The sequence below is a fragment of the Podarcis bocagei genome, assembly GCF_964188305.1.
Source record: "Podarcis bocagei genome assembly, chromosome: 5".
Classification (NCBI taxonomy): Eukaryota; Metazoa; Chordata; class Lepidosauria; order Squamata; family Lacertidae; genus Podarcis; species Podarcis bocagei.
The window spans coordinates 44,788,608-44,815,366 of NC_138129.1; the positions used below are offsets into that span (position 1 = coordinate 44,788,608).

Consider the following 26,759-nt stretch of genomic DNA (forward strand, 5'->3'; position numbering starts at 1 on the left):
CACCACTGTTGGCACAGAGATGAACAGTCCCCGCTCCCTATGTCCATACTGTACATGTGCTTGTTTGTGAGTCCAGTCTTCTTGTTTAGGATAAGAGCTATCCAATGATAGCCTTGCAGGAGGGACATGCCAGATGTTGTATCTATGTCTATGCTTTGCCTAGCCATGTATCCTTGACTCTACCACTGCACCTTTAAACTGAGATCCTTGGAACCTGAGCTCATGCTGAGACCATGTAATAGCTTCTTTAACAAAACCTTTGGAATTTCCCAAGCCAAGAGTCTGAGTGTTTCATTGGAGGGTGGGAGCCAGGACAAGCGCCACAATATTCTTTGTTGTCTTTTTTCTTCCACAAAGAAGTCCATTTGGGCAAACACTTGCATGGCCACAAGCCCAGCCATCTGCTCCCATGGACCCAGCTTGCACTGACTCCACAATCCTGTCCACCTGCCTGGAAGTTCCTACGCACCACCCCACAGCCAACGCCTCCAGGCATGAATACAGTGCCAGCTGCAAGCAGAAACACTCCCTCCCAGGCTGAGCTTTGCATGCAAGCAGAGGAGCGAGAGCAACATCACAGCTGACCAGATGGGAGGATGCAATGGTGAAAAGAACGGGGAAGGAAAGGGGGAAATGGTTCTGCAAGAAGAATACAGTGGTACCTTGGTTTACAGCCATAATCTGTTCTGGAGGTCCAGTTGTAAACCAAAACAGGTTGTAACCCAAGGCGTGCTTTCACCAATGGGTCCTCCCCCCCAAAATGGGTTGTAATCCAAAAATAGGGACATGCACTTCTGGGTTTGATGTGCTTGTAATCCGAAACAGTTGTAATCCAAAGCGGTTGCAAACTAAGGTACCACTGTACCCTTCACCTCTGCAAGAGCAGGACCAAATGTACAGAGCAGCATATGAAGATCTCTACTGGCTTATGTACTGAACACTGGCCCTTCAGCTTGAGAAAGAGCCCAGCTCTTAACAACAACAACAAAAACAACAACAACATTGCTGTTCCAGAAATGTTTTTAAAAGGCCATCCATTGTTTTGATGCTTCCATGAAGCAGCTACACAAATAATCATCTTTCCCTGATGAATTGTGTAAAGTTCCTTTTGTCTTCCAGCAGATGTCCCAGTAATTACAGGTTCCCAGGAGGTACAGTAGCCTGTGGCTTTTAAAACCTGACCTTCAACAAGTGAGCCAAAAGGCCTCCTCCTTCTACCACCACCGCACAGGTCTCAGATGTCCTGTGTTGCAGAGGACTTTGTGAACTGTAATTCCTAACGGGTGAGTTCAGATCTGCAGGCACCAGATGCTGGGGGAAAGAGCAGCACAAAGACATACTAGGTGGGTCATACTTGAGGGTCAGGTGTGGGGCTGACTGGCAAGTCCAGAATCCCCTAAGTAAAAATAAAAGCTGGGAACTATTGCTCTCCATGATACCCACTGCAGCCTCCCATTTCCAGAAACTCAATCTAAATCCAAACCATGTGGGCCACAGGGTTTCACTTCTTACATTTAGGGATGTCAGAAGGAGAAATTAGCCATCAACACCTGTGGGCTGGCCATGGAAATGACTTATGCAGGTGCCAACGCTCCAGGCAATACCTTGTAGCCCACTTTTTGGCAAGAGATTCGGCAAAGAGATAATGAGGAATTTTTGTTTGGAAAACATTAAGCATCTGCAATCAAATATACTTTCCTCTCTTGATGGCAATAGGGTCCTTTTCTTCTCATGTTGACTCACACTTTTGTCACCTTATTTTGGAAGCAGCTGACAGTAGTGAAAATAGTCAGGCATAGAACACCGGCAAAACATTCCAACAAAATGTTTCACTTCCATTTGTCAATGAGCTCATTCATCGTTGAGTTCAAAGTACCAGCAAACAGTATAACATTTCCAAGAGAATATATAACCCATCTTAATCACCAGCAACTATCTCCTCTGTGAGTATGTATCAAACAATCTGCTTCGGTCCTTCAATGGCTTCTCGCACCGCATGGGCAAGTACAAATGAATGGATCAAAAAAATAATCCCATGTGGTGTTAGTCCTGGCAACTAGGAAGAAGGAGGAAATGACTCGCCCACAGATGCACAGAAGTGTACTGCAAAACCAGAGAAGGGCGGGCAGTGTATTCAGCATATGAACAAATTTGTTCAGCTAACATTTGTAGCAGTCTCCTTGCAGACCTTACAGTACAACACAACAGTTTTCTAACCCAAAAGGGAAAGTTCAAGCGATAAAAAACAAAAACAAAAATCTTGTCCAGTGTATCATAGAACTGCACTCAAATTCACTTTGCACATCCACTGCCCTGGAGAGCTGACTAATATGGAGCACAGCACATTCCTGCAACCTCTCCAAGCTATGCTGTATGTTGTCACTAGGGAATGTTTTAAATCACTGCCCAGCTTCAAAAAATTCAATTTTAGTTTTACAACTTAGTAGAGTATGACGAACTCTACTACAGCTCTGTGCAGAACTCTTATGCATATGCAACAGCACTATGTATGCTTACTCAAGAATAAATTCCTCTGTGTAAAGTGAAGGTTACCAGCAGGTAAGTCTGCAGAGAATTGAAGCCAATGGCTGCAGTCCTAAACACATTTAGGACCTCCTATTGCTTCTGCCATACCATCAAAATCCATCCAGGCTTTATCGCAAATATTCCAGGAGACCCAAGAAAACAGAAAGAGGTTTGACAACAGTGTCATTCTGTACATACTTCCTTTCTTGTGGCACCATCTTTTGGAGCTACTGTAACTAAGTAGTTGCTATTAAGCACCCTTGTCCTGACATCACATTTTCCATCTTTAGCTGTCAGATCTCACAAACATGACTGCTAGTCCAGGGCAGCCATCGAAAGCCTTTAGGCTGAAGTCCTGTACACATTTACCTATTGAGCTCATGTGACATGAGGTGTGGGGTGTGGCTGGGGGGGGGAATGGCTTTGTGGACTGAACTCTGCTGCGACTGCGGATTACAACTCCTATGAAACAGTTAAGACTTTGAGTAGCTGTTGGTTAAGCAGCCCATTTGGAGTCTCCTTACCAGTTTGGATGGCCAGGAGAAAAGAAACAAACAGCTACACCTGCTGAAATCCCCTCTCCTAATCAACAAATAAACCACCCACTCAGCAGAGTGTATGATGACCCCCACTCCATGGTGAGAGGTTCATTCTGTCTTCAAAGGCTTTTTGCCCTCTGCAACAAGCCAGGAGTTCCCCCGACAAGTGGTCAACAACCACCAGGCTCATTTCACTTCAGTTTTCCTCCTGCCAAAAGATAACTGGCTCTAAGTGAGTAATGACAAGGGAAAGATTTGAACTGGCAAGCTGAAGGAGCCCCGATGTATTCTGTTCTCATTCTTGGAGGTTTGCAAATTCAAGCCCGTTTCAGACCTGTTCAACTGTTATGGCTTGCCACACACAGAATCCCAGGGAGGGCAGTTCTATGAAGGGGGCTGTGGATTTTCAGGATTTGTCAGCACCTTCACAAATACCTTGACAAGGCTAAAAGGCCCAGAGTTTCGGGGTGGGGTGGGGGAAAGCCATGAGAGGAAGGGAGTTCAAACCAGGGCCTGCTGAACTCCATTTCAACTCTCTTCAGACTCCAAATCACCTTCTCAACATGTAGAAACCAACCAGAAACTGAGGTCATAAATCAGTAGCTTAATTAATATATTTGTTAGGACCAACTGCAATGTCACAAAGGGTTGAACAAGCATTTAAGTCCATCAGAAGGGAGTGACAAGCTGGAAACTTTGCTCCCTTCTTTGTCATTTTTCAATGGAGCCTAATAATAGCATGAACAGTAGTGTGATGAAAATAATGCCATTATTATGCATTGCTCACTGTCCCATACAGATATCCCTCCCACTTCAGAGGGTCCATATGAAAAAGAAGACCTGCAACAACTATTAGATTTTTTGACACACAGACACACCTGCCCTAGGACCCGCAAATTTAATCTCAGGGTGGATGTTGATGTGGGCAGATCCCTGGCTGTGCTCAAGCTACCCTTGTGACCTCTGTGCCGACCTTCTTGGAAGCCTGTTGCTCTTCTACCCACAAAGGCAAGCAAGAAAGAAATGCCTTCTATCGATGATCCTGTCAGGATGACTGAAATACTTACGATTCAGTACCTGCCCTATCAGCAATTCCATCAGACTTTGGAAAGGTCATTTAGCCTGTCCGCCTGCCTCGCTTTCTCCCTCACAAATGTACCATATGTAAAAAAGGGACAAGAAGCCACCTTCCTTCTCACCGCTTATCTACTTAGATCTGCACTGACAGACAAGAATTCCCTCCCTCCCTTGTGACTTTGCACAGCACCAAGGCCCTCCGGTCTATATAATAAATACAAATAACCAACAACAGCAAAGCAAGCCTGGGTTGAGTTACAAAGAGCACTTCAAGGAGAACGCACACTGTGCACATCTCATCACCAAGATCGCATCAGTGGAGGCTGGAGGTGCTCTTTTTTTTAACACCAGTAAAAAAAAAATCTGTCCTGGTCTCTCTTTAAAAGGATGACAAGCCTAAAAGAGAAGATTGGGGGGGGGGGGATATAAAAGCATCTCATAGATTAAGAATTCAAAAAGCTCCTTACCATTCCTGACAGCTGCTATCATTCTGCCTTTTAATAAGCATACTGTGAACGTCACAGTTTCCACAACCAAGCCTAACTGGCAGACGGCAATGGTGGGTGGGTGGGTGGGTGGGAGATACAGCCACGCAGAAAGATAGTTTTGATAAGACTGGTGGGGCTGAAGTGGGATGTTTGTCCTCTGCCTGGAAGGGCAAATGCACCTTTGCTCTCTCCAGCTTAAAAAGCATAACAAAAAAAGGAAGATGGGAGGACGGGCGAACAGGGAACAGCACTGTTTCCTAAACATTCAGACTAGGAAAAGGTATTCTAGTCACAAGGAAGGACTGGTCAGGATGTCACCGCTGGGTGTCACAGAATTTAGGTCCCCCTCCACATGCACAGCCCACAACATGGCAAGGGACTGCTTCCCTAAGAAATCATTCTCCACAGCTGCTGGGGTGAGAGAGAAAGAAGAAGTCACACGGGTGTGGTCAATCACATGGGATTTCCCTCCACCCATCACTCCAGCAGGAATGCTCAGAGAAGATGTGCACAGCCCATGTGGCTTTTAAATTTTATTTTATGTCCTTAATAAGAATGAGAATAATTTTATTATCCATACCCCACCCATCCAGCTGGGTCACCCCTTAAGCAGCCACTGTTACAGCAGATTTATATCCTGCCCTTCTAGCATATTGGCAATATGAAGAAAGGGGTAACAACCACCACAGGAGCTGTTCAGAATACAATAACTACAGCAAAAGCAAGAAAACAGGAGCAGGCAGTAGGTAAGGCATTTTTAAAATTTTATTTTATTTGTTTATTTCATTTCTATTCCGCCTGGCAAGCATTTAGCCTGCTGGGTTGATGACATTTTAGCAGAGCATATTAGGTTATTTGTATACGCTGCTCCCAGTAACAGCCAGCATGGTATGGCAGCACCATTCACCTGACCTCCTCACAGCTGAGTCGCCTGCTGATTACCGTGAAGGAGTGGGCGACTGGTGATGCAGCTGGGTGGCTGGCATGGTGCAAACCCACCAACAGGAACTCCAGGTTAGCTCTTTCAGTGTGTTTGCACTGCACCAACCTTGCCCCTCCCATCTCCTTCCCAGTAAACAGGAGAGCGCCGCTATCTCATCACTTTGTCTGCTACTGTGAGCAACACAAGCAAGCAGCCTAAAACAAAGAGACATGCTGCTAAAAGCCCATCAAGCTGGTAGGCCAAATGCCTGCCAGAATTTTAAAAAGATTATTGATTAATAGGCAGAAGGTCAATATGGACCGCCCGAGTTCCACCTTTCAGGTGCAGCCACAGAGAAGGCTCTTTCCTATGTCCCAACTGGTCTTGAACAGCCAGGATTCACAATACTTCCCTGCAATGGGGAAATTGCACCATGGGAAAAGTGGGCATCATGCTGCTAGAAGATGAAATCCAAGACTCTCTCACTTCACATCTTACATGAGCGCAAGCAGGTATCATGATCCCTGAATCCAGAAGCAATTCAGACACAAAGTTGGAGACTATAGAGGCATCAGCTGAGGAGCAAGATAAAGTTCAGGGCTCTAAGCAGATAGCTGGAGATGAGGGGACCACTATGACTGATACTGGTTAACAGAAGACCCCGAAGTACCCTCCAGGAGCAGAGCCCAGACCTCATGGGTGCCTTCTTCCAAAGAACCAGATGCCTCCCATTACACTTCACCAGTCCAGCAATGCAGGGAGTGTAAAGGCAAAGGATCCCTTGACAGTTAAGTCCAGTCAAAGGCAACTGTGAGGTGCAGCGCTCATCTCGCTTTCAGGCTGAGGGAGCCGGTGTTTGTCCACAGACAGCTTTATGGGTTATGTGGCCAGCATGACTAAACCACTTCTGGCACAACGGAACACCGTAACAGAAACCAGAGCTCACAGAAATGCAGGGAGTGCACCAGGAGGGAGGTTATGGAATGAGGGAGGAGTGCCTGTCTTCTGACCAGGGGTTGGGTTTTTACGGCTCTGAAGTTCTCCTTGACCGGGTGGAGCTTAGAGGTCATCTAGTGACAAAAGATTAAACAGCCTTTGCTTTTGCCCTGCCTTACCACCTTTTCCATGGGATCCAGCATCAGACCAGACCAGGACATCATGCTTGCAAGCCACACAGAAACATCTCAAAATGGGCGCTGCCTTGTTCGTCAAGACTTGCGTGAAAGTCCTCAAAGGCCCACAACCCATTTCTACCAGCCTGCCCATCCACAGTGTTCCTGCGTAAGAGCAGCCCAAGAGGTGGTCTGGCAAGCCGCTAGCCCCCCTTGTTCCCGGCAGGCATGTGGGGCGAGCCTGAGAAGATGCTCTTATTCAACACTGCCCTATTATTTCTCACAATAGCAGGGATTAATTCTCAGAACAAACAGAGCTTTGCCTCCATTCTGAAGTGCAGCGATTTGTTAAACCCAATGCGGTAGTGTACACAGCTGCAAAATACATAATTTCTAATTAATGACTTGTTTTATGGCACTGTGCATACATCAGCTGAAAAGCAGTCCCTGCTCCGAAGAATTTATTCAGTGCACACAGATAAAGGGCGAGATGGGGCGGGGAGTCTGGGCTTTGAGGGCACCGAGAGGTAAGTGACTTGCTCACTGTAGTGCAGTAATTCAGCTTCAAAGCTAGGGAAAAGCACCGAGATATCAAGACTTCAAGGAGATCCTGGCTGCTGATCCACAATCTTCAAACAATCTTCAATGACTGCATTTATGCGGTGACAGAAGTCTTGGCAGCCGATGCCTTCATTCTTTAAGACACACTCAGACTATATAAGGACCTTACAGCTTCAGTCAGTGCCCTCCATCCTTCCTATATAAGGGCCAAAACAGACATGCAATGCAGGAGATCTGTCAAACAGGATCTCTCATGCCTTTTAAAAAGTCTTAATAATACTCAAGGGCCCTACCGATTTGGATTGGAGGGTTAACCTCTCCCACTGCACCAATTTTCTGATTAAAATCAGCCCCCGAAGTTTCCATTTGGCCCAGGAAGGCAAATATTGTTGTATCTCATTTCACCATCCAGTATCCCTAACAGAAGCTTTGGGCAGGGCTAATCAATGCCAATAAAGGATATGATACACGAGATTTGGGTTAACCCATCCCCCTCAGTACTACTGCCTGAATCCAAGTGTGGGTGTGGAGCTGCTTTTAAATAAGGGGGGGGGGAACCTTCATGTATCACTCACATGAAGGGGGCTCCACAAGTACATGGGGCTACGGAGCTTCACTGCTGGACTTGGCTCCAGGGTTGTAAACTTAGGAAGGTACCTTATACAAAGTCAGGTCATTCGTCCAGCCAGCTTAACAATAGCTACACTGACTGGCAGTGGCTCTCCAAAGTTTTAGATATGGAAAGCTCTACCTGGAGATACTGGGGATTGAACCTGAGGCCTTCCGCATGCAAAGATGATGCTCTTCTCCCAAGTTATTTCTCTTTCCCTGACTGTGCTGGATCAATGTGTGGATTTCTGTACGATGTACATACAGAGAAAATGATACCCATAGGCTTCCATGTCATGGGGGAAATCTGCGCTGCTGCAGACTTCAGTGCGCAACACATGACATCAGGGGCTGGGCCCCACACCCCTTGTGCTCATGAACATGAAAAACACATGAAGGGGGCTAAGGACACCAAGAGAACCAAGTCTTGATCTGCCACACCTAGGTTGGGCTCTAATGCTGCCTCTGCTTGGAAATGACCAATCTGACTGCTACATCACACACCATTTTGCTCAGGGTATTGTGTATCACTTCCCTTCGATTTTATCTGCAGCCCCCCATCTGCATTTTCCAATCCAGTTTAAAATTGATTGTTTAAAATTATTTGGGGTGTTCCAACTAGAAATGGAAAGGTGGGATAGAAATGCAGATAGCACAACCACATCTCCCCCAAACAGCTTTCCAGTGAAGTCCACAAAAGTTATTTTTACTGGCCCACCTCCCAGTGCCTAGTTATGTGATTCATTTCTGGTACATGAGGCCATAATAAAAAAATTTAATGACTCTTTTTCCTAGTTATTTGGTTTGTTTCACTGGATGCTTGTTTTCCTAGCTGACCTGGAGGAGATTCTTACTGAAGGTCACCAGGCAAGCCTGCCTTCATGCCTAACCTGAAAGAACAGAAATGTCTCTTAAGCTCCAGAGGAATGCCGCAAGTGCATTGTTGGTACCAACACTCATTTTAAGTTTGCTGAAGAAAAAAGCAGTGCTTTGTGGCTGTGCACCCTTGAAGCAACCAAGTATAGTAGCAGGCATGCACTTTCTTTCCTCCCCTAGAATCAGTTCAATTCCCAAGGCAAATGTGGGGAAACAAAGGCAATGGGAAAACACTCATTTTATTAATATCAACCTATTTAAAATATCAAGGCAGTGTACAACAACCAGTACAATAAAACATAACATACCACAAATACAATAACAAAAATGACAGGCTTATCTTGTGGCATATATAGCTCTCCCTGTTCCACTTAATCCTTGCAACAACCCTGTGAAGTGGGTTGGGCTGGGAGACTGTGACTGGCCCAAAGTCACCCAGTGAGCTTCATGATCACGTTAGGACTAGAACCCTGGCTTCCCAAACCTGGGTCTGACACCCTAACCACCATGACACACTACATAAGCCTGTTGGTATACAGTGGTACCTCGGGTTACATATGCTTCAGGTTACATACGCTTCGGGCTACAGACTCCGCTAACCCAGAAATAGTGCTTCAGGTCAATAACTTTGCTTCAGGATGAGAACAGAAATCTTGCTTCGGCGGCGTGGCAGCAGCAGGAGGCCCCATTAGCTAAAGTGGCGTTTCAGGTTAAGAACAGTCTTCCGGAACAAATTATGTACGTAACCTGAGGTACCACTGTAAAAGGGTCTTCAAGAGCTGTCTTGAAACTCAGTCATGAGGATGCCTGCAGAATCTCTGTGGGAAGAGTGTCCTAAGGCATGGAATCAGTCGGGCCTCTGTAACATGGAGGACCTGCCCTACATCATAACCAATTAGGATTTGGGGACTTGAAATATTCCAATGAGGTCATTTCGGCTGCCCCTCTGATATGCCAAGGTCAGCCGGTGTTCCATCTGTGGCTCACCCCCTGATCTGTCAGATGAGCTTGGGCAAACAACACTGCCTTTCTTGCCTTCGTGGGCCTCCTTGCAAACTGGGGGTCATAATGCAGCTGCCCACTGCCATGATGTGTTTCATGGAAGCGACGGGCTGTGACATCCTCAGGCAGCATCAACATTATTAAAATTTAATCCAGCATCACACAGAACCTTCTTTTCTTCAGACTACACATAGCGAGAGGCCAGACGGTGCCTCTCTCTTTTCCCCTCCAAGCAGAAACAAGAGAAAGGAAAGAAGATTAAAAAAGGAAAATATAGGGAAGGGTTGTAAGCCTATGGAAACTTTGTTATCCATTGACATTAAAGCCAAAAGCAACTAATTAAACCACCATCAACGTCAGATGTTTTATTAGCTCAGCCTTGGAAAATCTTGGCAAGGGACAGAGGCAAAGTCAGCTCCCATGACCAGCTGGAACACGGCATCTCTACCTGATCAGAACATCACCTGTGGATGTTCAGAAAGCAGGAAAAAGAAAAAGACATGGGCAGCAGTGTTGCAGGGATAATAAGCAATAGCAGCCCAGCCTCACTGTGGTTAATCCTGATAAATTTTGTTGCAGATGGAGGAGATATAATCTCCTGCTTTAGGGTCTGAACAAGCATTTAATTATTAGGCAGTATTAAGGATGAAACTATTATGGGTGCAGATTATCTCACATATGCCCTCTGCCTCCCTATGGGACACTGATGCTTAGCCACCACCAGAGATATGCTACTTAACAGATCAAAAGTCTCAGGCAGCCTGTAAATTCTTCCTATCCACTAAAAAACCTCCTTCTGCTCACCTCTGCAGCCTGAAACAGCTTGTCATTTCATCTCAAGATGGCCACCTGAACAGTGCCGTCGCTGTACCCAAACATCCCCTCTGTTCTGTTCTGACGAAAGCACAGATACCAAAAGCTTTCATCGAGTTGCATAGGTCTCCATTGCTCTGAAAGCCAATGCTCTTGCAACCTGAATATTCATCTGTGACAATCCATGATCAACCCCTAGAAAGGCTTGGGTCAGAGGGCTAGTCCAGACATATTATCTTCTTTCCAGAGAACACCAACCATGCAAGAATAATATTTGAGTTAGAATGCGGAAATCCACATATGTGTACCTAACATTGTTCACAGGTATTTCTTCAGAGGAGGGAAAAATGCTGCCCTGGAAACAACCCCAGTCAGGTGGCAATGAGTAATAGACTACTGTTGTCAAAAAGAAAGAAGTAATACAACAATAAGATATTACTGTAACTCTCCAGGGACACATCCATTAAATACCCACTACAACCAATCAGACAAGAGATGGATGAAAGCTGGAACATCTTAGCAAGCAGTGTTATCAGCTGGCAAACTTTGCCAAGACTCCCTGAAAGAAAAAATCTCAGAATGTAAGGCTTGTGCACTAAGAGTCAAATTATACATGATGTGGCAGATCCGATATAATGGATCTCCTGTTGGTTTTGGGTTTACTTTGAAACAGTCATATGGGGCTACAAATTTGATCACAGCAGTGGTGCAGCAGAAGGGGATGTTTAACCCTTGTCTGTGCTTCTTCCCCGACAAATACCCCCCTCTTGAAGCTGCTGTTAACCCCACAGAGGGAAAACTAGAGGCGTCTAACCTTATTGCACCACGACTAAATTCCACTGGTAGACGCGCACAGCAGAACTGTGGGAAGGATGACTGCAGCATTGGGTCACAAACTGACACCTTAAAGGAATGAGCATTCTATAGCAACCGAGCTTTAAGCACCTAACATTGGCTGATTTTAAAATGAGGGTGTAGTTTGTTAGAACATCTGCCCCGCTTGGGGAATACAGAACACCACTGTTACCACAGCAGATGGTTCTGAGTATCACCTCACTACCACACCCATCAGAGTGAAAGCAATAAAAAAAACCCTAAATTCCTTTTCATAGTAGTAATGCTGTGCTTCTGAGCATCTACACCAGGCATAAGCAAACTCGGCCCTCCAGATGTTTTGGGACTACAACTCCCATCATTCCTGACCACTGGTCCTGTTAGCTAGGGATGATGGGAGATGTAGTCCCAAAACATCTGGAGTGCCGAGTTTGCCTCTGACTGATCTACACTACATTGCTGCAGTTTTGGGTAGAGTAGGCCAGGCAGGCTAACCAGTGGCTCCTACACATGTGTTGGACTGTAACTGACAACAATCCTTATCACTGGCCATGCTGGCTCGAGAGGATGGGAGTCCAAAGCTTAGCCAACCTTTGAGTACATAAACTGCCTGAAAAAGAACGTTTGTATCATCTGATAGGCTAGAATGTCATGTAAACATCAGTACTGAAGAGCGTTTGTGTCTATATTATAGACAGACACTATGCCAAATTAGACAATACAAGAAATGCGTGATCCACATGTCTTTTCATTTTTAAGAAATGGCAGGCACATGCAGGGGGTGTGGCAGAGATTGTACTCCCATCAGGATTGGGATTTCTTTTCTTAGTACCAGATATATATTTTTGCTAACTGTGGAACACTATTAACAAAACAGGGTAAGGGAACTGTAGAGAATTTCTATGCCAGACCAGCATCCCCAGGGCAAAGAAACGATGTGTCTCATTGTAGTAAGTTATCGTAGTATTTTCTGAGAGTTTAGCAAAGAGCTCTATATTTAATTGTTGATCCTGTGCCCAAAATGGCCTTAGTATCGCCAGCAGGGCCCAGAAGCCAATCTCGCTTCATCCCAGAAAGGTTTTGCTCATGTAGTATTTAAGGGCTTTGCTCATGGCCACTCAGGGCAGAGAAAGAGTGCAGCAGAGGGTTGGCATACTATATACAAGTGCTCACTCTCTGAAGCTTAAGGCTGGACAAAGCCTCTCCCTTCCTAAACCGTACCTCTCCCCCTTTATTATCTAACCTTGGCAGGCAAATTCCTCCCCAAGGTATAGAATTTAGCAGTTTAGGGCTGCTTCCATACTGGGCATTTAGTGTGGCATCACCTTGTATTGTTTGTTCATTCATTCATAGGTAGATATAGATATGACATACATTTGGTGGTGGTGGTGGTGGGGGGTGTTTCCAAATGACATTGTACTCTACTCTTTTACTTTCAACCCTCATGTATTTTCCCAGTGCTTCTTCCTTTTTCTCTCCCCTCACAACAGGAAATCCGATTTTTTTTTTTGAGAAGAATGTTTAGACACGTTATGCCCTTAGTGATGCTGCTCCATCTTTTCAAAGACAGGTAAACCTGTCACATATTCACTGTAGCCTTTGCTATAGTGGGCACCAGTTTATATCCCTGCCAACATTTTAAAAAATTATCTTTGAATTAGCACTAAAATTACTTTCCAGTTATTTTTTAAAAAATAAAAATATTAGCAAAACCCTGCATATATTATAAAGTGTTATAGCACTATAACACTATAATGCACATTTTAAAAAGACGGAAACCTTTCCAGTCGGCACCAGCAGCATGTCCTCCCCCCCCCCAACCAAATTAAACACTTCCAATCTACACTGCTAATTCAAAATAAACATGCTGGGATTTTAGGTTGTGTGTGTGTGTGTGTGTGTGAGAGAGAGAGAGAGAGAGAGAGAGAGAGAGAGAGAGAGAGAGAGTAGTAAGGTGCAATCAAGCTTAAATTAATAAGTACTTAGTGTGAAATAAACAATTGATTTTCATTTCATTTTGAAACCCCAAATGGCTGTTCAGGAGCATTGGAACTTCCCCTTCTTCACCCACAGGAGCAATGTGGGGGAGGGGGATCTCGTGGGGTCAACATACAGTAAAAGTTCTATATTCTGCATAGTGTGGAAAGCCAATTGCACTTGAATAGTGATTCATTAGCATCCCTCTGGAAGCAGCCTAGACTTAGACCAGAAAGAAACCAACTTTGGTCAAAGGCTCCTTTTTGAGGAGCCCAGCTATAATATCCAGAATCAACACCGTTCTGTGAGTTGAACACACACTTTTCTGCCCCCTCCCCAATAATTATCCCTACCACGTATAAGTGGCCATATCAGAATTTGGTACTGCCAGGGCCGGATTTAGGTTTGATGAGGCCCTAAGCTACTAAAGGTAATGGGACCTTTTATATGTCCAGCTGTCCTTTGTCAACACCAATTTGTCGCTGTTTTTTGTGTTGAATATATGGTAATTTATGGACCTAATAGATAACTAAAGCCATTTGCACATGCAGAAATAAGGCACCCTATATATAGAAATGAGCAAACCAGTGATATTTTAGGGAGCAGGCTCGCAGGCAGGGCCCATTACTTACATCCTAGGAGCCTACACAACACAAAACACTGTTGCTATATGTAGGTTTTATTTTATTTGTTTTTTATCTTATATTTTGGAAATGTACATCCAGGTTTTTTTCCTTTAATTTTTTTGGGGGGCCCTAAGAGAGTGGGATCCTAAGCTATAGCTTGTTTAGCTTACACGTAAATCCAGCGCTGGGTACTGCACACACAAATGGTGTTGATGCAACAATTCTGAAGCTTCAGTGCAAATGAGAACAAACTGCAGGGAGGAGGGTGGACCAATTGATCTGAGTGCCCTCCTTAGCATCAGCATTGGTGATAAACTCTGTATGGCTTCATTGTCATCCTATAGTGCCCCAGGGCAGTTCACTAAAGGCTGCTTCACAGCTATTTCTGACAGCATAAAAGCTGGAGCACGGCCCTGGGACAGGGGGGAGGTACACTAGCACCCCAAAGGATCTGTGAAAATGTCAACAGGGGAACAGTAATTCTCAAAACATGCACTTACCTGCTGAAGGAAGGAAGCCAAATATGTATGAATCATAATCAAAAGAACCAGGACCTCTGCATTTAAAAGCAGTACCGATACATCTTTTGAAGAATAACTATATAATGAACTGTATGCTATTATTACTGAAACAGTGAGGTAGGGTCATGATTTACATTCTATTTGAAAATTTCATCTATGAACTGCAACAAATATCTGAAAGCTTCTGACCCAGCACAGCTAGAAGGGTAGAAAACCAATTTGTTACAGTGCCATGTGATATATTTAGTGGCACCAAATTTATTACAGGGGCAAGTGAAAGTGCAGTGACAAAGAGGATAAATCCTTGAACCTCAGCAAGCCAACAACAGACTTAGTGAGACAAGACAGCAAGCGGGACAGTGAGAGACCCTCCCCTGAAGAGGGTTCACAGCTACTATTATCAATAGGAGTAAAGGCATGCCTTTCAACCTTTGGTTAGACCATCTGCCCGGTCCTTTAGATACCATGGATGGACAACGTTTGGCAAAAACAAAAACGGGAAGAAAGAAAATAACATCACTTGCGGAAAATGTTTTGCTTCACCAGGCATTTTAGACAATCGACTCAATGCTAGTTATTTCAATGCTAGTTATTTGTTCTGTATTTTATGATCTTATGTTGTTATGTTTAATTATAGCACCATGATATTTTGATGGATATTTTTAAATATAAATATAGTTTATAAACAAACTTATTATTAAAATAAATAAACAAAATCTAGCTTGTAACATTGGTGTAACAAAGATTACGAAAAAGTTTCATAGCCATGTCAAAGGACTCTAAGATACATGCACAGGCCAGCACTTTTTGACACGTCATTTTTCCCTTTGCTGTTGTTCCATTATTTATCATCATGCACTTCCATGACACATGATAAAGTGCATCCTTTGCATGCAGAGGAGTGCCAGGTTTAGGGTGGTATGGACAGTTCACCCGCACAGGGCACCAAGCTGAGGGGGTGCAAAATTGTGTACTTGAGAGCATGAGTAAAATGAAAGGGAGAGCTCTTTGACAAACTTTGTTCCAAAAAGAATTATTGTGAGAATAATAAATACGTAGCAATATTTTGTCCTCACTAAAGTTTGTCCCCGTGCAGAAGTTCAGGTTCAATTTCTGGTACTATTTGATAAGGTAGCAAAAGACCCCAGCCTGAAAACCTGGTCAGTCACTCTCACAACGCATTTGTGCTAGATGAATCAATGGTCTGACTTGGCAGAAGACTATTTTCTATGCTCTCCATGGAAGTAGTGTTCTAAAATAGGAGGTATTTTTTATTGGCTGCACATCCTCAGTATAATACAGAAGCTAGACTTCTGGGCTTCAAAGTGGAAACCTCATTCAAATGCCCCTTAGCTATGATGCTCCTCAGGCAAGTCAGTCAGATTGTTCACTCTCAATTCCATCTTAAGGTTGTGGTGAGGAGTGCTTGTCTGAGGTCCTTGAAGGATAGGATAGAATACATAGAACAAAAATAAGTGATGCATTTGAGGCACTCTTCTGAACACCCTGCCCCCCAAAAGAGATGGGAAGGATCAAACTTCAGCTGTGCACAACATTTATTTTTTACTTCAGAAAAACAAAATCCACAAGACATTCCAGGTATTTCCAGACTATCACTATTTTCAGGTGGGACCCAGTTGCACAATTCAAGTTGACTGGGAGGACTGGTGCAACAAGCTAGCTTTCCCAAAAGACTGGACTTTCTGCAATGAGGGTTGTGAGAGGGAAATGCGCTAGAGTGTGTGGGGTAACACTTGCTTCAACACAACATTCTTTAACCTCCCCACAAACCAATCAGAGTGAAATGTTCAGTAATCAGGTCATCTGGAAGCACCCCATGTGAGCAGGTGCTATTTCTCTATAATTTTTAAAAATAAATGTTTCACTAATTAAAGAGAAAGAATGGGATAAGGAATAAAGCAAGGCTTCCATCCATTTTGCATCTCGTTCATGAGGCACATGCTTTTCTGTGGGAAAATTGGGAAATTGATGATTCAACAGAAAAAGCGGGCATATTAGGGATTGTGCCTTCTCCTTGCTAATATCAGACTGTACAGTCATACCTTGGGTTGCAGGTGCTTCAGGTTGTACATTTTCGGGTTACGGATGCGCCGAAACCCAGAAGTACTGGAACGGGTTACTTCCGGGTTTTGGCAATCGCGCATGCGTAGAAGCACTAAAATTGTGTTTTGTGCATGTGCAGAAGCGCCGAATGGCAGTCCACATGTGCGCAGACACGGCGCTGCGGGTTGCGAATGTGCCTCCTGCACGGATCACGTTCACAACCCAAGCGTCCACTGTATACAAACAAGACGAAAACACCAGCGGCTGTTGTATGTTCTACAACCCTCGCACAGCCAGCCAGTTAACTATCCCAAAAAATGTGTGAATTGATGTCATAGTGACAGACACCCTACAACCAACGTTGTCAAGTGAATGTATGCATGGCATTTGAAATAGGAGGCCAGCTAAACACTCCATGCTGCAGCAATAGCACACAGAAGGTTCACAGAAAGGTTTTCCAAACTGTAGTGCTTGGTATCTCTCTCACACAGATAGAATTGCAACATACAGTGAAGCTTATTGTTGTGCCACAGATCAAGGCAAAGAGTGCACCACTACATTTGTTCTTGGCTCCCTTGACGGCTTAACTCAGATTTCCCACAAAGTAGTGAGAGACTTGATCTGAGCAGTTTCCCCAGTTCTTCAAACAGAGGTGGAATCCCTTTTGTGGAGGGATGTCACACCCTCCTGGAAGAGGGAAAAAGAGGGCATCTGTGTTACCCTCTAGGCTATCTGGGTGAATTTCAAAGCTCAAGTGTAAATCGGAGGGAAGTAAAATGTTAATCCCAGCTCACCAACACTCCACAGTCCTGGAAACACAGCTTGCTATTGTATTTTCTTCAGAGGACTAAGGAGTTCTAACTTCAAAGCCATCTTATACTTCAGAAAATGACCCACTACCCATTGCGCTGCTGGTGTGTTTCAAACCCAACCTATAAAACCTAAACCAACGGAATCACAAGTTATATTCCATGCAGGCACTAGATGCAGAAGATATACTTATGCAGATGCCTTTCCATTTCTACTGAGGAACTGCAGCTGCTGCTAGCTTTGCTACTACGCTAGGTTATGAATATCCATGGGATCAGGCTGCAACATACAGGGTGCATTCAGATGTGGCGAATACAGTGGTACCTCGGGTTACATACGCTTCAGGTTACAGACTCCACTAACCCAGAAATAGTACCTCGAGTTAAGAACTTTGCTTCAGGATGAGAACAGAAATCGTGTTCTGGCGGCGTGGCAGCAGCAGCAGGAGGCCCCATTAGCTAAAGTGGTGCTTCAGGTTAAGAACAGTTTCAGGTTAAGAATGGACCTCCGGAACGAATTAAGTACTTAACCCGAGATACCACTGTATTGCATTAGTTTCCCTGGCTATGATGCTAGAGCTCCTGTCCCATTTTCTAATGTTCTTTTTGACCAATATACCAGCAAGGACTGCCTCTTCCCATATGAAACTACCTGGACCCTGAGATCACAATCCAAGGCCCTTCTAAGGAACATAACAGATTGTCTTCTGTTGGCAGCTTGCTGATGGAGAACATTATAAGGTGATGGATTATAGCCAGACAAAACTTGACTATCAAAATCACTCTAGAGATACGAGTGGACAGGGTGGCAACACAAGAATGGGCCTTTTCTGCAGTGGCTGCCCTGTTTGTGGAATGCTACCCCTAGGGAGGTTCAGGGCCCCCCTTCATTATACACCTTTAGACGCTAGACAAAAATGTTCCTCTTCAACCAGGCCTTTGGCTGATTAACTTCCAATACCCTTTTAAATGTGTTGTGGGAAGAGGGGTTATTTGTGCTGGTTTTTATTATTTGTGTGTGTTTGTTATCTTGCATTTTTGTGTTGTAAACCACCCTGGGATCTACAAATGAAGAGTGGCATACAAATTTAAATAATAATAAAAACCAGTTGGTGTGGTGTGACAACAACATTGAACAATTCCCCCACTCTTCTTGCACATGCGTGCTTCCGTTCCCACATGATAACAGCAGGAAAGAACCGTTCGCCAGTATGGAGCCCCAAGTTTTATCACTTTAATCCTGCAATTCTGAGGATTATGGAGGCTGCAAACAGGTACAGTGGTACCTCGCAAGACGAATGCCTCGCAAGACAAAAAACTCGCTAGACGAAAGGTTTTTCCGTTTTCGATTTGCCTCGCAAGACGAAATTTCCCTATGGGCTTGCTTCGCAAGACGAAAACGTCTCGTGGCTTTGTTTCCTTTGTCTAAAAACAAAGACATGTTTTGTTTATAAAGTTAATTTATTTTCCCTTCAATTTTTGAACTGCTCTTTACAGTATGTGTGACTTTAAAGAGCAGTTAATAAACTGTTGTTGTACCAAATTTGGCTTTGTTTGGACTTTTTTTGACCATAGGAATGCATTAATTGATTTTCAATGCATTCCTATGGGATTTCGTGATTCGCAAGATGAAAAATTCGCTAGACGACAAAACTTGCGGAACGAATTAATTTCGTCTTGCGGGGCACCACTGTATTTTTTTCCTGGAGTCAAGTAACATGGAAATGTTACACAAAACATGTGCTATGTTTCGTTAGATTTCTTGGAAGTGGCTTTTATGCCATGTGGAAGTTGAAATATAATGTGGAATTTAACACTTGGGGAAGCTTTGGGGAAAGGGAATAATCTGCCATCTGAATGCAACCAGAATCATCTGTACTCTGAGCATTCTGACTTGCAGGGAGTGGGGAGATTCCTTGCCCTTGGCTTGCTGACAAGTGGCTTTGCAGAAGACTGCTCAAATCCTTTCTGCTCGCTATTTCACACCTTTACTTATGTCTAAAAATAACATTGCACGGAAGGGGTTTGTTTTGCTGTTTTGCATAGTGAATGAAAACAACAAGATGACATTTAGGAGATATTGCGCAGGTGGTGGGGATTCAATCCAGATATTCAACAATGCTCAGACCCAACGCTTTCATAGAGATAGTAAGAGATCATTCCCTCCCCCACACACAAACTTTCAGAGGTGTGTGGATGATGGGGCTTAGAGTATGATTCACCCCGATGTTGTGGGTTTCTGCCCCCTCCCTCCCTTAATATGACAGGCTGGTGCAAACAGGGAAGTAAAATTAATGAAACACATCAAAACCCCATTGAAAAGAAAATCAAGCAACATTACCCTATAGAGAGCTGCAATTCAGCCCTGAGTCATACCTCTCAACTAGACCTTCATATTGCAGAATAGCTTCAACACCCCAAGTTCCCTCCAAGCCTTTAAGACAACCAGCACCCTACACTTGAGTATTCAACAGCCTCAGCTAATCAACCCTTTCTTGGCTCTCCTCCCAGCTCTGTCACTGCACCTCCATTCTGATTTTCTGACTTGTAATAGCCTTCATTTAATTCTAAGGCTAGATTTGCACACACTCTGGCTTGCGACAGCCTTCATTATTCCAGCCTTGCCCCACTGCACTCCAACTTTACCATAGAATTACTGCCCCACGTTGGGAGAGGGCTGTGGTTCCACGATGGGAATTGCAACCTGCGAGAGGCTTCTTCTTCAATCCCTGAAAAATCCAGTTAAAAGAGCACAGGAAAGCCTGGGCAGGGAAGATCTCTCCGGAGGCTGGACACACCAACAATAGGACTGAGGCTCTCAAAAGGCTGCTTCATATTATCTTTTTGTATTGTGCACATATTACTGCTTTCCCTCCTATATCCTCCCTGCACAGTGAGTGGTGTTAGGTAGGGCTGAGCCGTGCCATGCAAAGCACCATGGCTGCCCGTTACTCTGAATTCACACCAGGCAACAGAAACAGCTAAAAAGTCCTCTTCCTGCACTTTTAGAGAAAGCAGAGATTTATTTTTTTAGCTGCTAAACAAAATTATGCTTTAACGCTTCTCTTCCCTGGGCTCTATTTAAAGGCAGGCACTCCTAAGGCATGGTAAATGCAGCACACAGGTCTGAGATCAGAGATGGGGAACCTGCAGCTCTCCAGATCTAACACCCATCAGCTGAAGCTGGCATGACCAATGGACAGGGATGGTGGATGCTAAAAGCCAGCAACACCTAGTGGAGGTTCCTCTCGAGCAAGGCACACTCGGAAAGGAAATGGGAAGGGAGGCAACAGGAGGAACAAAAATCATTTTTACCCCAGCGACAGTTCACTAGCAGATGGGAGTTTCCCCCAAATGAGGTTGTGCTTTCCCCCCACCTGTCAGGAGCCTGGCAAAAAGTCAAGACAGGATTGCCTTGCCGCTAATGGGGAGGGGGAGAACAGGGTGTGCTTCCATCTGCTACAGCCATTTGGCAGCCCTGATTACCAACTGTGTCAGACTGCAGGGGTTCTGCACAGCTACCCATAGGAGGAGTCCCTGGTGTCAGCTGCTCGGAGGGGGGAGGGAAGAGGAAGAGAAAGGGGAGATCTCGGGGGAGTGCGGAAAACACCATGCAAAGACAGACAGACAGACACACACACACACACACACCAGGATCCTATGCAAGAGTACTACAAAGTAATCCCAATGAGCTTAATTGGATTTACTTCCAGGTAAACGTGCAAAGGATTGCAGCCTTAAACCTTTTGGGGCGAGGTGAGGGGGTGGAATTCTCTTCAATAGTTACTTAAGGATGTGGCTGCTGCCTCTAAGCCCCCTCCACAAATCTTTGAAGAAAGATGGGAGGACATTGACTCTAACAAGCTTTGTGGGGGACACAGAAAACAGAACGCCACTTGGAAATAAAAAGCATTGCTATATAAACACTACACACACACACTTCCATTTCCTCCTCCACAACACACGCCCGCCCTCTTCTAGACTGCTTAAAGTAGATTCCTACAGAACTCTCACAACTAGGAGTTAAGGAGTAGGAAAATGTCATGTCACTCCTGCCTACCCCGCTCTCCCGCCCCTTTAAAGCATTCTAAAGGGAGACGTGGATTTTCTAATCGATGCGACTCTGAATAATGCGCCGCGGGAGAGGTTAGTGTTAATTCCTCCGTGTGTGTGTGTGTGTGTGTGTGTGTGTGCGCGCGCGCGCGCGCGTCCGCCACACTAGCAACACAAGGGGGGGGGGGCGGCGGCGGCGGAGAGACAGCCCAGCGTGGTTTGGGGCATGGGATGGGTGTGGAAGGCACATTCCGCTGCCTGCACGGGTGCATCGAAGCAGCGGAACAAGTTACACAAGCGTGCCCTTTCTCCTACTTTCTCACTCCCACCGAACCTCACCTGCTGGCGCGCTATGCGGCCATGGCCCCCAACTTGTGTCCCCCCCCCCACACTTCTTCTGGCATGCCCACTAACGCAAGCCCTTCCCGACTCGCCAGAACCACCCGGCGTCCGGTCCTGCTGCCCTTGACCCACCCACGCAGCGTGGGCGGGGAGTCTCCTTCCGCCGCTCCCCCGCACGAAGCCCACCCCCCTCCTCCTCGGCCGATCTCCGCAGTGGCAAGCAGAACATTCCTCCAGGCGCCCCGCTTTGCAACACCCATTGCCAAACCCTTAGAAAGACCTCCTCGTCGCGGCGGGGCGGGAAGAGGACCTGCGGTGGGAAGGAGGGGGCGGCCGGGCACGCTCTCCCCGTCCTGCCGCGCCCCTCGGAGGCGACCGATTAGCTGGCATTTTTCGAGCTCCCCCGCTCTCCCTCCTCCTCCTCCTCCTCCTGCATTCGTCCGTCTGGCTTCCAGCAGTCCATTTGTCAGCGCCAAGCAGGCGCCCCCGCCCCGCCAAGCAGCGAGGAGGGGCTCAGCCAACCCGCCCCCCCCCCCACGCCGCCGTTTTCAAATTAAAACGCCTAAACGGTCGTCGTCGGTGACACACAGACCCAGTATTGTGCTCCCGACCCGGTAAATAATCAGGTCACTGTGCTAAAAGCCCAGGAGGCTGCACAAACACACCACGCAAGCAGGCTACAGGTTCGGATCTGGCATTCTGAACTGCACAGACCGCCTCTCGCGCTTGCTAACTTGCTTGCCATCTTCCCCTTTTTCTTTTTTAAAAAAGAAATACTGAACACACACCGCCCCCAAGAGAGCGGGATCGGGGCCCCATGTGTAAGGAAGGCGCTGCCCGGGAAGCGCGCGCGGCCTGGCCGCGCGCCCGCTCAACCCCGCACGCCTTTTACTACGGATTGGCCAAGAGGTCGAGACTTTCGTTTTCTTTTACTCCCCTTCCGCGCCCCGCGATCCGTTGAATGAGTCTTTCTCTCACACTCCCCTCACACGGGCGAAATTGCTTCAGGAATTCAGCCCTCCTTCCCGCGCCTCCCACCCCCCGCCCGGCCTCTAACCACCACCTTTGCTAACAGAGGAGTGTTGTAATGTTGGGGGTGTATTCCTGAAACGGCGATTCAGGAAGATAAGACTGTCAGGCGCGGTTACACCGCCTGCCAACATTTCTGCATGCAGCAGAGTAGTAGTGGAAGGATTTCTCTCTTTTTTCTAAGTTCAGTTTCAACATCGCGGGGGAAGAGAGAGATAAAAGGCTGGGAAACAAGATATTCTGTACTCTTCTTTTTTTAAAAAAAGCAGTCTATGAGCGAACCCACAGAGCAACCATGTTACAGTTGTAAGCAAAACAAAATACCCCACCATCAACAGGCACGCAGCTTTATTATAGCTACAGACAAGACGCCGACTATAATCGTTAATGGATTTCCGCAAACGCCCCGCTGCTCCGCACAAGAACCCACTCTTAAAAGAAAAAGCAGCAAAACCAACCAACTGACCTCAAGGAGCGCCCCGGATTTTCCATCGCTAAATTATAGGCGGACAAACTGTTGCTTTTATTATGCACTTTGTGCAGCCGGTTTGCATTACGAACCTCCCTGTGATCTCCGTATGAAGGGCGGCGTACAAATTCAATGGAGAAATGAAAATCAACTCTGAAACACTCTCCCACCCCGCTGCGCGAGAAACCAGCCAGACGGAGGATCTTTCCGAGCCCGATCTCTTCCCGGCGCCTCGCGATTCCCATGCAAAGCGGCGGCTCCGCTCCGCCCCACCCAAATCTGCCTTCCTGCTCCATCTCCTCCCTCCTCCCAAGTTTGCTTCCTGCGGACCGAGCGCACCACGAGCGGGCATGGAAAATATGTTTGCAACACTTTTCCATCCTCTGCCTGTTCCCCCAGTCAGGCTGCCGGGGGGAGGGCTGGCGTCCCCCTCGCCAGGCCCCGGGGGCGAGCGCAAAAAAGCGGGAGAAGGAGAGATCCGTAGGATCTGGCTTACTTTGGGCGCCTGTCTGTAAGCAAGCAGGCGGCGAGATCCCAGCGACGAGTGTCTTTCCGAGAGCGGCGGGCTCCGGCCCCCGAGAACCCACCCAGCCGCTCCAAGCGTGGCGGCTTCGGCTTGCCCGCAGCGTCCGCACCCGGATTCGCGACGGCTTTGCGCGGCGCCGGAGACCAAGGCGGCTTCGCAGCTGCCTTTCCTCCGCCTCCAGCCAACCCGCCTTTCCCAGACTGGGAAAACCCCCTGGATTTCCAAGGGAGGGAGGGAGGGAGGGAGGAGATCTGAAAGGGGTGGGGTGGGGGAGAGCCCTGGGAAGCTCGATTCCGGATCCTGCCGGTCTCTCGCTCTTCCCGAAGTTTGGAGCGAGCCGGGATCCACCCCGGAGTGGCGGGAAACGGCCCCAGTCCAGACTGCGGGGATCCTGACAACGCGGCGCGCTTAGGGCGCAGACACGAACCTGCGGGAAGGCGGCTCCTCGGCGCGGTCTCCGCGCTGCCTCTTCGCTCCTTTTTTAAATCCAGCGTTTTGCGAGTCGAGTCCCTCCTGCTCCGAGCGGCGCGAGCTTAAGAAAATGCTCGTCATGGCAACGCCACTGCCTAGCCCGGCCAGACTCGCGCCCCCCGCCCGCCCTTCTCCAAAGGAGGAGGGACTCTCTTAAGGTGGAGCAGGCGAAGCCCGGACGCCTCGGAGCTTTTTAAGGGGGAGGAAGGGAGATGCGGCTCCCTGAAGATCGCTGGAGGGTTTTTGCTCGCTCGCTCGCGCGCGCGGCCCCCCCCCCCCCCGCCCGCATGTAGGGAGACAGATAAAACTCTGAGCAGGAGCAATGGAGTGCCAGGAAGGAATGGGGAGAATCGGAGATGCCGGGCTGGTTTGCTTTTTTTCTTTTTTTTAATTGCACGCTGCTGCAGGCAATTATTAAACACCGCTGCTTTGGAAGAAAAGGCAGCTTTTAGAACAAAGTATCTCTCGATTGCGGCTGCTTTCTTTCCGCCCACCATGTTCCTTTCTCCCAGACCAACTTAACCAGTAAACAAAATATCTATATAATGATCGCAAGAACATAACACAAAGGTGCATAGCTACTTTGTTATTTCTGCAAGGCTTTGCAAACAGTGATGGGGCTCTTAGAACTACTCTTGCATCGTAAAGTAGATCAGCCACCTGCGACATCTAGACTTTGACCCGATTGCCATATAGAGCACCTATCAGCCAGATATCCATGGGTCCTAGTTGGAACAGACCCACTGAAATGAATAGACATTTACTGGCTCATATCTATTAATTTTAATGGCCCTAATCTAAGTAGGACTGAGTAGGAGGCAGAGACGTGTTTTTTGTTTCCATTTTGTAGACAATTTTGTAAACCGTTGAATAGTACAGAAATGTAATATCCTAATCAAATAGATTTGAGTTGGGTTGCACTTCTAAATAATGATTCTATGTTTTGAAAGTTACAGAAACTTTTATCCTTTCTATTAATTGGGGGGCGGGAGCAAAGGAGGTCCCTGCATTCTTCCCTCTCAGAGTGATACAATTACAGTGATACTTTGGTTCTCGAACTTAATCCATTCCGGGACTCTGTTTGACTCCTAAAACCGTTTGAAGACCAAGGCACGCCTTCTGATTGGCTGCAGGACCTTCCTGCACTCAATCGAAAGCTACGGAAGCCATGTTGGACGTTCTGCTTCAGAAAAACGTTCACAAATCAGAACACTTCTGGGTTTGCAGCGTTTGGGAGCTGATTTGTTCAACAACTAAGCCGTTTGGGAACCAAGGTACCACTGTAATTATTCTTGCTTGCCTAGGCTCATTACCTAGGACTGCTTCTGTGCAAAAAGCAGAAGTGGCTTTCTGGTTAAGGTGGAACCTCTATAATAGCTGCCAGGCAAGTGGGTCGCTGTTGCTTACTGGGAGGGAGATGGGAAGAGTGGAAGGCAGTGGGGAGGCTGGCACAGTGAAACTGCACTAGCAGAGCCAATCTGGTACTCCTGCTGGTGCATTTGCATCACGCTGACCTCCCCTCCACCTTGCCCCTCCATCCAGTCAACTCACTTGCTGAGCAGCTAGCCCCACCCAACTCACTTGTAGAGAGATCACCACAACAGATCCTATGGCGTGTTGGGGAACTTGGGCTTGGGAAACGAATGCAGCCTTCCAGGCCTATCTATGTGGCTTTTTGGATTCTTTCTCAGGCCACACCGCTCTCCACAAACTGCACCAGCCACACCTTCCTTGAGTGCTTTTGCCTGGCTGGAAGTATGGTGATGCCTCTTCCTTTTCAGGATAGATGTGTGTGCATGCGTATAGACCACATAACTGGAATGTGGGCTGTTGAACAAAGAAAAGATTTGCACCCCATGCTCCACCCACATTTGCCTCTAGCCACACCCACCACTACTATGCAGAGTCTCTAGAAGGTTATCCATGAGGGTATAATGCCCTTGAGCGGAACGAGGTTTCCTCACCCAGTAAAAGGCAAGTTCCTTCTTTTCCACCCCATGAGTCATAACCCCAAGAGCCTTCTATCTTTCCTTATGCACCACCGCAAACTCTTAGACTGAAAGCACTCCCTCCACCCCAGAACATCCTTAAATTATGGGTTATAAATTGTGGGTTGCCATCTGATTTATTCTGACAAGAGAGAGAGAAGCATTCAGGGTGCAAAGGCCTCTTGACCAGGCACCAGAAACTCAGTAGGGATGGAATCTGTATAACCTCTTGTAGGTACAGCTAGAAAATGCACGTGAAGCACTTCGAACACTTGAAAGCACTGTACACATGTTAAGTTTCTTATTACCCTCTCCCTCTTTTAGCCCCCTAAAATTTCCTTTAGATGGCCACTCTTCTCCTGAAGTATATTATAACCATGGGGTTAGGGAGAGTCCTCCTGATAGGGATAGGGATTTACTTAAAAAACAATGCACAACTGCTACTTGCCTGATTATCCTCCTAACTAGTGTGGCCTGAGGGCCCACAGATCATCATCATTGCTGCCCTGCCTTCTCTCTCTCTCT

General features: G+C 46.5%; 1 protein-coding gene across 9 annotated transcripts in view; it reads right to left on the reverse strand.

The window, feature by feature from the left end:
• Positions 1 to 24,361, reverse strand: part of ATP2B4 (ATPase plasma membrane Ca2+ transporting 4) — a 165,783-nt gene extending 141,422 nt beyond the window's left edge. For 5 of the 9 annotated variants that reach the window (XM_081193408.1, XM_081193403.1, XM_081193411.1 and 2 more), the window contains exon 1: positions 24,203 to 24,361. The gene's annotated coding sequence lies outside the window, so the exon portion shown is untranslated. Of the gene's footprint in view, positions 1 to 22,061; positions 22,082 to 23,246; positions 23,482 to 23,745; positions 23,957 to 24,202 lie in introns of those variants that run through there. The other 4 variants (XM_081193404.1, XM_081193406.1, XM_081193405.1 and 1 more) reach the window with 4 other exon arrangements.
• Positions 24,362 to 26,759: the final 2,398 nt, after the last annotated feature.